Source organism: Pleurodeles waltl, chromosome 4_1, assembly GCF_031143425.1.
Source record: "Pleurodeles waltl isolate 20211129_DDA chromosome 4_1, aPleWal1.hap1.20221129, whole genome shotgun sequence".
Taxonomy (NCBI): Eukaryota; Metazoa; Chordata; class Amphibia; order Caudata; family Salamandridae; genus Pleurodeles; species Pleurodeles waltl.
Genome location: NC_090442.1, coordinates 489,378,901 through 489,393,501, shown reverse-complemented (window position 1 = coordinate 489,393,501; position 14,601 = coordinate 489,378,901). Strand labels below are relative to the sequence as shown.

At 46.4% G+C, this 14,601-nt stretch overlaps 1 protein-coding gene across 3 annotated transcripts in view; it reads left to right on the top strand.

Moving 5' to 3' along the window:
• The window catches only part of SYT1 (synaptotagmin 1), a 3,823,670-nt gene that overhangs the window by 731,773 nt on the left and 3,077,296 nt on the right, over positions 1–14,601 (top strand). The gene's annotated exons all lie outside the window — the stretch shown is intronic.

The window sequence follows — 14,601 nt, the reverse complement described above, 5'->3', positions numbered from 1 at the left end:
GGTCCCTGAACTCACAATTTATAAATACATCTTTTAGTAAAGTTGATTTTAAGATTGTGCGTTTGAAAATGCCACTTTTAGAAAGTGAGCATTTCCTTGCTTAAACCATTCTGTGACTCTGCCTTGTTTGTGGATTCCCTGTCTGGGTCAGTTTGACAGTTGGGTTGTTTTTCACCTCACACTAGACAGTGACACAAAGGGAGCTGGGGTGTAACCTGCATTTCCTGATTAGCCATCTCTGCTAGGAGGGAGGGGTGGAGTGGTCACTCTCATCTGAAAGGACTGTGCCTGCCTCTGACAATGCAGACTCCAACCCCCTGGTGTGTGTCTGAGGCCTTGCCTGGGCAAGGCAGGATTTCACAAGTAGGTGTGAGTCCCCTTTGAAGAAAGGTGACTTCAAAGACTAAAATGGGTATAAGAAGGGCACCCAAATCTACAGACTTTAGAAACACTTCTGGAACCAAGAGGAACCTCTGCCTGGAGAGGAGCTGATAGCTGAGGAAGAAGTGCTGCCCTGCCTGTGACTGTGCTTTGTGGAGCTTTCCTGCAGTGCTGCTTCTGCCAGAGTGAGAGGGCAAAGACTGGACTTTGTGTGCCTTCCATCTTGTGAAGGAATCTCCAAGGGCTTGAGTTAGAGCTTGCCTCCTGTTGTTTGAAGTCTCAGGGACAGCAAAGACTTCTCTCTGCCAGCACCTGGAGTCTCTGGAGAGACTCCTGCTCTAACAAGTGGTTCCCTATCCAGTTCCTGGGCCCTTGAAAGGGAAGCTGGTGGAAATCCAAGGAAATCGACTTCGGACGACTCCGGACCGACGCTGCTGCTGAATCTGGTGACGCCGCCTGCACCCAACGCCGTAACCTTCGCTGGAATGTGACGCTCTTCGCAGGTTCGACGCCGCTGCAGCCCCGCTGAAGTCCACGACTCAGCGGAAGTCGCCAGACCACGTCGTGACCGACGCCGCTCAAAGTGCGCGGATTCAACGTTTCGCACAGACGCCGCGATCCCCGACTTCGCGCATCAGCTTGTTTTCACTCTTCACCAAAGGTACTGTACTTGGGGGTCTACGCGACTCCTTGTCCGGCACCGCTGGTGTCGGCTTGTTGGGAACGACTCCGTCACGACGCCGTGTTAACATCTCATCGAAGCATTTTTGTTTCTAAGCGCTATTTTTGAGTTTAATCTTTAAACATTTATAACTTGACTTGTGTATGTCAGATTTTTGTCGTTTTGGTCTTGTTTTGTTTAGATAAATATTTCCTATTTTTCTAAACTGGTGTTGTGTCATTTTGTAGTGTTTTCATTGAGTTACTGTGTGTGTTGGTACAAATACTTTACACCTAGCACTCTGAAGTTAAGCCTACTGCTCTGCCAAGCTACCAAGGGGGTAAGCAGGGGTTAGCTGAGGGTGATTCTCTTTTACCCTGACTAGAGTGAGGGTCCTTGCTTGAACAGGGGGTAACCTGAATGTCAACCAAAGACCCCATTTCTAACATTGGTGATCAGCGGTTGGGATTTGGACTTGTATTTGTACTTGACATACAGTGATTAAGTGTACACTACTGTTTGAGTTCAGACCACTACGTGACCACATACTACTTGTTTGGTGATCTGTTGCTTTTTCTCTTAAGGACTCCTTTTTGTTCTACTTCCATGATTTTGCTGATCCCTTGACGGATTCTTTTTACTTCATTGGTAACTTATTTTCTGCCTTTGGAACTTTGCACTTGTGACCATCATGTCTCAATCTGGAGATGCAACAGCTGGAGCTGTGTTTGAAATAGAGAAACTGAAGGAGTACTCAGTTGCTCAAATGAAACAGTTCCTTAAAGATCTTGACTGTACCACTGAGAGCTCCACCAGGGAGGGGGAGCTGCAAAAGGCACAGAGGGCCTGGGTGACAATCAAGGAGGCTGGAGGGCACACAGAGGAGGAGAATGTGGGTGGGGAAGTGCAGTGGATACACAGTGGTGTAGTGGAGGTATCTGTTACGCCTGGGGGGAGGGTCCCCAGGAGTGGTAGCAGGGTGCCACCCAAGTGTCTGACTCCTGAAGAGTTGCAGGACAGACAGGCAGAGAGGGCTCGCCGGTTGAAGTTCAAGGAGTTGAGGATGCAAAGGGAGAAGGAGTTGGAAGAAAGAAGGAGGGACTTATAGATCAAAAAGAGGATTTGGGCTTATGAGCTCAAAATGAAGGAGCTGGAAGTCATAAGGGCTGAGTCCAGCTGGAATGGTGACAGCAACAATGTTATATCCAGTGCTGCTGAAGAAGTGCACATGCCCAGAGATGTGGTGCCCTACTTGAAGGAGGGAGTTAACACACGCCAGGAGGTTCAGGGGTATGAGGTAGCCCCAGTGATGTACAGGGTCCCTGAGGTGGATTGGGGAACTGGCATGGGGAGTCATATTCCTACTGGTGGGAGGGACACTCTACTGACTCTAGGTTAGAGTGACAGGGAGAGGGGTTCCCCCCAGGTAGAAGTCCTGGTTATGGAGTGTGAAGACATCCCAGAAGAGTGTGGGTTGAGTGTCAGGGACAGTCAGGTACTGTCTCACCAGTCTCAGGAGGGTGATGTGGGGTGCTTTTTCAAAGCAGAGTCACTGGATGGTTGGGTGAAGGGTACTTTGGTTAATTCATGTGAGGGGCTGAGTGATGTAATTGCTGGAGAGCATATGTCTAGTCCTTATTTTCCAGAGCTGCGCCAACACCAGGTGGAGTGTGAGTTCTCTGACCCCAGGTAGCTTACAATGGAGGCAGACTTCTGGGTGAGTACCAGAGAGTCTGAAGAGGCATTTGGGGGTGCTCGTGAGAGGAGTGGTCTAGGTAGTTCCCACCAAGGTGAGGTAGGGAAGGATTGTAGTGTCCCAGGTAGGTCCCAGTGTAGTGGGATGGGTGAGGGACCCCATGTCCAGTCTCAGAGGAGAGGGAATGGGGATGGGCTGAGGCCCAAGGTGCCCAAGACCGGGTCCCAGGTCCTGGAGGGTTCCATGAGGGAACTCCAAGAGGGAAGCCTAGCCTGTACCATAGGGCCATCTGTTGAGGGAGACCCCACAGTGTCAGGAGAACTTGGAGGGGCGGCTGTAGCCAGCGTCCCACCAGTTCTGGTGTCTGGCAGTACCACTCCTAGTGAGAGGGTGCAGAAGTCCAGACAGAGGGTTGAGAGGGGGTTGCCGACCTCAGTGGAGAACCTGGAGGGTCAGGGGTCAGCTCTGAGAGCAGAGCCCCCCAGGAATGACCTTGGTGAGACCATTTCTGGGTTGGGGGGAATCCAGACTCTGTCAGATGGGCAGAGGTCAGGAGACCTGCGCCAGCCAGACTCTTGCGTGGCCCTTCGGGACAGTGTGTCCCTTGAGGGGGTAAGTGTGCCCCCTTGGAAGTCCTGGTGTGCCAGGCAATGGTTCAACTGCAGGGTGACTCTGGGTTGAATGATCAGGTTCAGGGGGTAAACTCTGACCTGATGGGGGGTAAGTGTACTCCCAAGGAAGTCCTGGTGCGCCAGGTAGTGGTTCAACTGCAGGGTGGTGACTCTGGGTTGGATGACCAGGTTCAGAGGGTAAACTCTGACCTGGTGGGGCGTAGGTATGCCCCCCAGGAAGTCCTGGGTTGCCAGGCAGTGGTCCAGTCTGTGGGTACAGACCCTGGACTGGAGGATCAGGTGCAGGGGTAAACCCTGACCTGAAGGGGTGGGCGGTTTGCCCAATCACCCCCCCTGGTGTGATTTCAAGGGGTACTCTCCCTGAGGGGGGGAGGGTGCAGAACTCTGAGAGTAGGGGCAGGGGAGAAAGAGCCTCACCCCCGGCCCCAGTGCAATCTAAGGGTACAGACCCTGGATTGGAAGGCCAGGTTCACGGTGTCCCCCCTGACCTGGAGGAAGGGGCTACTGCTAACAGTGCCCCTAGCATGTTGTCTTCTCGGGGGGCCACTCCTAGTTGGGGGGTGCAGGACCCCAGGTTGGAGGGCCAGTTGCAGGTTAATAGCCCTGCACTGGTGGAAGAATTGTGCAGGACTGCTTCTACAAGCACCCTGACAATTTTGGACTCTGGGGGTGCCGCTCCTGCGGGGAGGGTACCGAGCCCCAGAGAGGAAGACCAGTTGCAGGTTAACATCCCTGCACTGGTGGAGGAATTGTGCAGGACTGCTTCTACAAGCACCCTGACAATTTTTGACTCTGGTGGTCCTGCTCCCGGAGGGAGGGCACAGAGCCCCAGAGGGGAGGACCAGGGTCAGGTTGTCATCCCTGACCTGGTGGAAGAGAGAGTGGTCAAAGGGTGCCAGGCACCTGGGGCTACCTCCCCCCACTCTCCACGGTCACAGTGGTTAGAGAGGCCTGAGGTCGGGCTCTCATCCCTGACAGTTGTCAGGGGTCACTGTGGCTTGCTGTCCTGGTGGACAAAGTTGCCCCTGGGGGGGGACGAGAGTCACACTCCGGGGGTGGAGTGGGCAACACCACTGTGTTGGCTCTGGTGGTACTATCTGCCCATTGGGATACATCTGTGAGCAAAGTAAAGTTAGGTGCTGCACAGATGGTGTCTGCAGATGTGGAGAACGGTTCCCCATGTGTTAGCTTAGTGGGCCCTGAGAGTATGGACAGAGGGATCCAACTGGAGTCAGGAAGGCGTAGAACTGGAACATGTCCCTGCTGTTGTGGGCCTGGGTCCTTGTTCTATCGCCCCAATCAGGGAAGTACATCAAGGTATTGATTGTTCTCCCCTGGCTTTAGGCTGGTAGTGGGTCGTGTTGGACTTTTTAGCTTATGCAGGGTCATCCCCAATCTTTTTGCCTCCTGCCTCCTATTTTTTCTGACCTGGTGCTGTTGGCTTTTGAACTCTGAGCACTTTACCACTGCTAACCAGTGCTAAAGTGCATATGCTCTCTGTGTAAATTGTATGTAATTGGCTTATCCATGATTGGCATATTTGATTTATTAGTAAGTCCCTAGTACAGTGCACTAGAGGTGCCCAGGGCGTGTAAATCAAATGCTACTAGTGGGCCTGCAGCCCTCGTTGTGCCACCCACATAAGTAGCTCTGTAATCATGTCTCAGACCTGCCACTGCAGTGTCTGTGTGTGCAGTTTTAACTGTAAATTCGACTTGGCAAGTGTACCCACTTGCCAGGCCTAAACCTTCCCTTTTCTTACATGTCAGACACCCCTAAGGTAAGCCCTAGGTAGCCCCAAGGGCAGGGTGCAGTGTATGGATAAGGTAGGACATATAGTAATGTGGTTTATATGTCCTGACACTGAAATACTACCAACTTCGTTTTTCACTGTTGCAAGACCTGTCTCTCTAATAGGATAATATGGAGGCTACCTTTAAATATGATTAAAGTGTAGATTCCCCTAGAGAGTAGATGGACATGTGGAGTTTGGGGTCCCTGAACTCACAATTTAAAAATACATCTTTTAGTAAAGTTGATTTTAAGATTGTGCGTTTGAAAATGCCACTTTTAGAAAGTGAGCATTTCCTTGCTTAAACCATTCTGTGACTCTGCCTTGTTTGTGGATTCCCTGTCTAGGTCAGTTTGAGAGTTGGGTTGTTTTTTACCTCACACTAGACAGTGACACAAAGAGAGCTGGGGTGTAACCTGCATTTCCTGATTAGCCATCTCTGCTAGGAGGGAGGGATGGAGTGGTCACTTTCATCTGAAAGGACTGTGCCTGCCTCTGACAATGCAGACTCCGACCCCCTGGTGTGTGTCTGAGGCCTTGCCTGGGCAAGGCAGGATTTCACAAGTAGGTGTGAGTCCCCTTTGAAGAAAGGTGACTTCAAAGACTAAAATGGGTATAAGAAGGGCACCCAAATCTACAGACTTTAGAAACACTTCTGGAACCAAGAGGAACCTCTGCCTGGAGAAGAGCTGATAGCTGAGGAAGAAGTGCTGCCCTGCCTGTGACTGTGCTTTGTGGAGCTTTCCTGCAGTGCTGCTTCTGCCAGAGTAAGACTGGACTTTGTGTGCCTTCCATCTTGTGAAGAAATCTCCAAGGGCTTGAGTTAGAGCTTGCCTCCTGTTGTTTGAAGTCTCAGGGACAGCAAAGACTTCTCTCTGCCAGCACCTGGAGTCTCTGGAGAGACTCCTGCTCTGACAAGTGGTGCCCTATCCAGCCCCTGGGCCCTTGAAAGGAAAGCTGGTGGAAATCCAAGTTAATTGACTTCGGACGACTCCGGACCGACGCCGCTGCTGAATCCGGTGACGCCGCCCGCACCCGATGCCGTAACCTTCGCTGGAACGCAACGCTCTTCGCAGGCCCGACACCGCTGCAGCCCCGCTGAAGTCCACGACTCCGTGGAAGTCGCCGCACCACGTCATGACCAACGACGCTCGAAGTGCGCGGATTCAACGTTTCGCACAGATGCCGCGATCCCCGACTTCACGCATCGGCTTCTTTTCACTCTTCACCAAAGGTACTGTACTTGGGGGTATACAAGACTCCGTGTCCAGCGCCGCTGGTGTCGGCTTGTTGGGAACGACTCCGTCACGACGCTGTGTTAACATCTCATCGAAGCATTTTTGTTTCTAAGCGCTATTTTTGAGTTTAATCTTTCAAAATTTATAACTTGACTTGTGTATGTCGGATTTTTGTCGTTTTGGTCTTGTTTTGTTTAGATAAATATTTCCTATTTATCTAAACTTGTGTTGTGTCATTTTGTAGTGTTTTCATTGAGTTACTGTGTGTGTTGGTACAAATACTTTACACCTAGCACTCTGAAGTTAAGCCTACTGCTCTGCCAAGCTACCAAGGGGGTAAGCAGGGGTTAGCTGAGGGTGATTCTCTTTTACCCTGACTAGAGTGAGGGTCCTTGCTTGAACAGGGGGTAACCTGACTGTCAACCAAAGACCCCATTTCTAACATAACTGTTTCATCTTTTTCATTCACTATTAAGCAGCTGTGGAACACAATTGTCTATTAAAGGTGTAGTTGCCTGCCACTCTGTCACAGGCATATATTCTAGAAGGGTGTTCTGCTTTGCTTCGGACTAAGAGGGAACAAAGCTAAAGAATGCAAATAATGCAGTACTCTAAGGCACTTCACAGGTTTCATATACGAAAAGAATAACGTGAGCCTTTACTTTGAATGCAGCAACACACATGCAGCCACTAAAATAATCACACCAATTGGATAATGATAATCAAAGGAAATGCAATACATCAGCAATGAATAATTATACAGTGACAATGTATATCTATTCATGCACACAGTATTCAGATATTAAGAATAAAAAATGCATCACCATGGGGACAGCTGAGACAGGAGGAATTTCCCCAATCTGGTCTTCCTGAGCAATGCATCCACCCTCAGGAATGAGTTCCTTCTAGTTCAGTGTTAAGATTCCCCACCTTTTATACCTTAAACAATCTAAAGATGAAGGTTCTAGAAACCCCCCTCCCATAGAGTAAGTTGTGAAATTTTAGCACTGGCAGTACTGGCAGTACTGGGTCAATGTTGAAAAAACACTCATGAGACTGGCCAGATCCCAAGGTATATTTCCAAGACTCAGCTGTACCCTTCTCTACCATAAACATTCCTAGCCTTGTACATTCTTATCAGTATTGTCTCCTCCATGTTATGTTCCCAACTACAATATGTAAAAGAAAAGACTGATTGATTGTATACAATTTTATACAATTCCATACTGTATTCATAATATTTCATATGGTTTCATAAAATTTCAATTTCAAATTCATCCATGCAAAGTATCAATCAACGACCTAACTAAACCTGCTATAATACAACATTATTCTACCATGAATTGGGCCCACAAATTATTAGACCTCATAATCCCTCTGCATCAAGTATAATATAACACTCTTTTGCTCTTACTTGCTTAATTTCCCCAATCCACTCACCAATAGATGGGATTAATTTTGTTTTCCATGTTTGCAACAACAAAGCTGTGGACATCAATACTGAAACATAAAGCAGGTTTTGGTATCAGGAAGTTAATTTCAAAGTGGAATCATAGTGCAATGACACCAGTGAAGCAATACGTACAAACTGTATTTGGCAAGCTTGCTCCAGATACTGAAATATTGCTTCCCAGAAACCTTGAAAGCTGCACAATGCCAGATTACATGGGACCAGTTTGCTACTTTTATTGATTTAAACCATGGCCAGACAACACTGAATTGGTTTTACAGAGAAATTACGGAGTTCGATAAACCACTTTGTGAACTGCATTTTACACAGTTAACTCCTCTAAGCACTGTGATGTTCAATTTATTAACTTTACCCAACATTTTCCTTGTCAATACAAACCCTTCATATTTTCCCCACTTATTAACAGCTTTTTGATAGATATCAATGCTTCTCTTTGTGATGCAAGAAGCTTTTTCCACCCACCTGGTCACTTTGCACTGAGGTCTCGAATTAGTGAACAAATTGTGGCTGCTTAGTAATACACAAATCGATTTTCTTTAGTTTTGAAATTCTAATGTTAAAAGAGCAATTCAGCCAATCATTCTCCCCTATCTGTGCCTTCAAGCTAGATATTCCACTTGTCCTAAACCCATTGCCTCCCATTTAGTTACAGTGCTTTGATCTATCCTCTACCAAGGCTAAGTCAGACAAGCATGTTGCAACGTTAATGTAGGGAATAGAATAATCCCTATAAAAATCCATCTTTTTAAAAAAAACCCAGTCCAAGATCTTGCAACAGAGCTTCTTTGGGGATTTAGTCAATCTTAAAATATCATTAATATTATATTAATTTAAAATAAAATTCATCAGGTCCTTTTTAAAAATTCGAGAGAGGTATTGTATGAAATGTAAAAATAAATTACACATAAAAGACATAATGATATTCCCGCAGGTTCGGAAGGGCTATGCCACCTTCCTCCACATCTCTTTGCATAGTGCTAATTGTTAATCAGGCACTTTTATTCTACCAAATAAAAGGCAACATCTCTAAGAAAGGCAAAATACTGCATTTCATTAGGACGTCTCAAAACTCATTATAGTACTCTGATGAAAAGCCATCGGGCCACATACCTTACAGTTTGGGAGATTGCAAACCACTTCTATCAAGTCTTCCTTTGAAAAGGGACTGATCATTATTTGCCTATCTTCCTCCAAAAGTGTAGATATGTCTAGTCCTCCCAAAAATGCCTTCAATTCCTCTTTATCAAATATCCGGTTATGAATGTAGATCAGATTATAATGCTCAAGAAATATTTCATCTATCTTTCCCTGCTCCTTACACTGCAGCCCAGTTATCGGACATTTTAAACTATGTAAGGTACTTTTTGCAACCTTTTCTCTGGCTTGCCAAGCCTTAAACTTCCTGGCATAACCATAAATCCTCTACATATAGCCAGTATTATTTACATAACTATTGATGTAAAGCTTAGCACATGCTTGGCTTTCTCAAGCACCCTTCTGTTGTCTTTTGTGTACTCCTGAGAAAGCTCATCATGATCTTCTTTCACAAGCTTTTCCAAAGCCAGTTTTTATTCTTTAAATTTTTTACTGGCTGCAGCATTTTTAGATATCAATTGCCCCAATAATTCAGCGTCCCATACAGCATTTGGTGTAGCCAACCCATGGTTGTTTGTCAAAAGCTCTTGAATATCATCTTTAAATACTCTGATCCAATCCTCTTCCTGACAATATCATTTATTAAAAAAAAAAACTACCTCTTAAATTGTGGCTTTTCCGTCTCACCAATAATATCCATCTCAAGAGCGAGTGATCTGAGAATTTGTTAGGAGTGTCTGAACACATTTCTTTGAAATAAAAACAAAAATGATTTAGGAGGCAGTTTTAAATCTGGCCAAGAAGCTGTATGCTCCCTTTTTTGGAATACATCCCTTCATGGATCTACAAGTGATAGAACCTTTCGGTGTTTTTCTATTGTTCTCACTACCTTAAGATTCTGCTGCCTTTTACAACCTGAGGAAGAGTCCACCACTGGGTCTTGCAAAAACTTAAATTCACTTCCTATAATTTCAACCAGAATTTTCATTAAAGACTCAAATAACTGCTCATATGGTCTAGTACTGTCCTCAAAAGGGGCTTAAAAACTATTTAAAGTGAGCAACATGGATGAACCACAGCAGTTAACTCAGCACCAGCAGCCCTGCATGTCACTTGCCCAGTCATGAATCTCTACATGCAAATTTCTGGCTACAAATAGGGTGACTCCATGATGGGTCTCCGGGCTACTGAAAAATCGCTAAAAGCAGCGCATTTCTTAAACATTGTAAAGTTTGCTGGCTTAGCTAATACAATATGGGTTTCCTGTAATAACACAACAGACAGATCAGGCTTCACTATACAAGCCTCAAAAGCACACATTTTCTTTCTATTGTTTAGTCTATTAGTGTTGAATGAAATAATCTTCAATGTATTCATTTGGGTTCCTGCCCCACTCATGCTGCTACCAGTGACCTCCTCCTCTTAAAGTGATTAGATATACCATAAAGTGCTTCAAGCTAGTTAAGTGCTCCTTGTGCCTAGCCCAGGTCAACCGCTCATGTAAATAGAACTATCACCATATTAGAAGCTCCCCCAAATAAAGTGCCTGCTTTGCTATCTCACTCTCCCTTCAAAGTGCTTGAACATACCTTAAAGTGCTTAAAGTGCTAAAGAGATTCATATATTTGGTAATAATCAAGAAACTTATGCAGATCACCTTCTCAAGTGAATCATTGTATCCTAGGTAGCTTCCCTTACTAAAATTTATATTCTGCTTTCTTACCTCATTTTAGACTGCTCCCCAAAACCACTCCTCTCTCCACATGCCCTGATGGAAGCCCTGCCCTTTCTACCACTCCTCACATCCCTCCCTTCCCACAGAGGTTGTGGCACCACGTCTGATTGCCAAGCTCTCCCGCCTCTCTTTCCAGCCCCATCTTCTATCTAGATGTGAATCCACAACCCAAATCACTACATTAGCCCATTGACATCAAAAACATAGAGGCTTCTTTGACTATACTAAATGTGTGGAATACTTGTTTAAACAGTACTTTAAGTCTAGAGAGGTGTATTATTAATGCCTGTGTCCCAGCTACTTCAAACCTTGGGATTATGCTTTTAATCCCTTTTTGTCCCTGAGCTGTTTCTGCCATCATATATGAAAAAATTCAAAACACAATATTATTTAGTGTCCCAAACAACTTCTCTTTGATCGCCTTGGCCAATATGATCTCCTTTACTCTGTAATCTGAAAAATTCACCAGCATGGTCATAGGATATTTAGCTTGACCAGCAGCTTGAGCATTGAGCCCACATGATTGTCAAATCCTGAGTGTGACCTCGGGTCTCATATGCTTTAATTAGACTCTCCACCCAGGCAATACCGCCAGCGGCATCCTGTTTATTTTCTGGAATTCCAGTTATACGTAAATTAGAACGCCTTGCATGGTTCTCCATTTGTTCCTGCTTCTCTTTAAAACACAGTGGGGGTGATTCTGACCGCGGCGGTCGGCGGTCGCCGCCCGCCAAGCGGTTCCCGCCGAAAGACCGCTCCGCGGTCAAAAGACCGCAGCGGTCATTCTGGCTTTCCCACTGGGCTGGCGGGCGACCGCCGAAAGTCCGCCCGCCAGCCCAGCGGGAAACACCCTTCCCACGAGGAAGCCGGCTCAGAATGGAGCCGGCGGAGTGGGAAGGTGCGACGGGTGCAGTTGCACCCATCGCGAATTTCAGTGTCTGCAAAGCAGACACTGAAATTCTTTGTGGGGCCCTCTTACGGGGGCCCCTGCAGTGCCCATGCCATTGGCATGGGAACTGCAGGGGCCCCCAGGGGCCCCACGACACCCCATACCGCCATCCTGTTCCTGGCGGGCGAACCGCCAGGAACAGGATGGCGGTATGGGGTGTCAGAATCCCCATGGCGGCGCAGCAAGCTGCGCCGCCATGGCGGATTACCATGGGCCGCCGGCTTTCCGCTTCTGGCCGCGGCTGTACCGCCGCGGTCAGAATGCCCGGCGGAGCACCGCCAGCCTGTTGGCGGTGCTACCGCCAACCTCCGCCATGGAGGTAATTACCGCCAGGGTCAGAATGACCCCCAGTATCTCCTTTGTGCAGATTTTCATTGACTTCTTCAAGTGAGTGAATCTTATTCTCACACTCAGATACTCATTGCTGCACACATTATAGACCTGCTTCTTTAATTCAGCCACCATTTCTTTCTATGTGATTTTTAGTGTTTTAATCTCTCTTAATACATCCTCTAACTAAGTCAGAAAACCTGAAGCATCTTCACCTCCATCTGGCTTTGTAACAGGATCCCCCCCACAAAGTGGGGCTCTGTTGATCCTCCGGTATTGTAATTGCTGCACACATAATGCCAAGGAAATGGTTCGTCGGGACACATCTCTTAAGCAGGACATCGGTACCTGCACCAAGAGCAGGCCCTTCCTGGCTTCTCCTGATAGCATTAACTCCAGTTTTAGCACCGTTCCTGCTGACCTGGAACAATCAACACATCTGGGTGCCATTACTTCCTCCTTCCATACTGCCAGACAGTGGACCCCCTCCAGACTGTTTTCTAAAAAGCGGTTATTTGGTGGTCCCCAAAATGCCCTTCCACACTCAGTGACCAGCTCCAATTGCTCCAGTTGCTTTGCCTGTGCTGATGCTTGCAGCATTTGTATTACACCCTCTAAACTAGTTAATGCTACTCCGCTATCCCCAGAGCTCTGGTACTCTGCCCCTAGTTCATTTCCCCCATTATCTCGGGGGCCTGGTGGTCAAGGCTGGGGCAATGCTTGACATATTAACATGCTCCCCTGACTTCTTCCACAGAGGTATGCACTGCAAATGCAGCCTCTGTTACTTCAGCAAACCTCAAAGAAGCTTTCTACATGCTCATCGAGTCACCCAGCGAGGTTTTCTTTTTCACATTAGAATGTTTTAATGTTTTTAATGATTTAGCTAGTTTGGCCAACGTTGTCATGGGATAGCTTTGTCATTGGTGCAGAAAGTGTATTGGTAGCATGGGGGCTCTTTTGCTCCCTTAACAATTATGGTCACTGATCAAGTGCCAAGGCTAAAGAAGGTATCATTTCCACTCAAGTCTTGTCCCCACGAACCCTCCTTCTCCAGGAGAGCAACAGCATAGGGCTCAATAGTGCAAAGAGAAATAGCTCTCTCTACCATGCTTATGCAGCGGTAATGTCACCCTGACAACACCACTTTCCTTCGAAGAAAGATACAGCCATGTCTTAGGGTCAAAGTGTAAGTTACAAATGTGCCTCCCTGAAACAGCAGCTTTCCCCCTGATACCAAGTTGCAGGATCACGCCAAGATGCCGGCAGCTGAAAACACTGCAATCAGACCTGCTGTGGTTGTACTGTGAAGACTCCAACAGCTTCCAACTCCGGCTGCACAAAACGCACGTTTAGGCAGCAGCGTCATTCTGATTCAGAGTGAGCCAACAAACAACCAGGATTCACCATGCTATAGAGGGGTGTTGTTCCTGCACCTAGTAGCACCAACATTCTCTGAGTGTACTTTATGTTTTGAAATCAAAGATGTCAGGACAAACTCTTGTGTTTAGGAGATTTTCTGAATCCCTCAATCCATGCACTACTTACCAGCCTAGCCCCATACACATCATAGAGAATCCAACACCATCTCTCAACACCATGTAAGGATATCCTGCTGTGTAGTGCAAGTCACTGGCCCTCTCAGACCTCTTATCATGAAATAACCAAAATTAACAGTTACAATAGAGCAGTATGTGAAATTGATTAAAGATGTTAGAGGTTTCAGCTAAATTGCATTTAGGAAATAATTAAGGTACTTGTAAATTTACCAATCATATGTTCCTAATCAGTGGTAAGGTAACATTTTATACAGCAGGGAGACTAGGTCTGCTGCAAAAAAAGCTCATAGCCGCAGTGCTGCAGGCAGCTGACTCAAAGGGACAGACTGTGAGATGTCATATTTCCTCACACTTTCATAGTTGGCTCCTCATGGCATCAACCCAGGCAGACCTATGCTTATGCTGTTAACTTAAGAGAAATGGGGTATTAGTACTGTAACATGGTTTAGTGATAGCCGTGTCACTATACAGTGTCAGATCCTGGTTGGGGTGAAGCGAGCTATACTTGAAGACAGCTAATGCCCTTTTAGCAGCTCCGTAGTTAAATAACACCAATAAGCATTCATAAACACTTTGAACAATGGTAATTTATTAGCAACCAATTAATAGAGACAAAATAGTAATTGGATTGGCACAGTTACACCACAGTGTAATACAATGGTGTGTGAGAAAGATCATATCACATTAACGAATTGTAATGGGAATGTTGGCAAAATCCTTGTCTTTAGACTGAAAACATGGGCAACTGAAGTACTGCCTTTGAATGGGTATATTTAAATTGCTGAATAGAAAGTTGTGAGGAGGGGCTGCCAGCTCAGTCCTAGAATTCCTGAAGAGACTGACAACATTACTCTTCAAATAAGCTTCAGCTAGGGCAGCTCGTCCCCTTCTCATCAGCGCCAGGATGGGTATTTTACAAGTATACATAATATAACCCAGAATCAAAGTTTAAGGCTCTGTGGAGAAAAGGCAACAATCATACTGTGAGCTTTATGGAGCTCCCACCAAACCTAACAATGTGACCCTCTAAGATAGCCTTGATAAATACCTGTCTCACCCTTG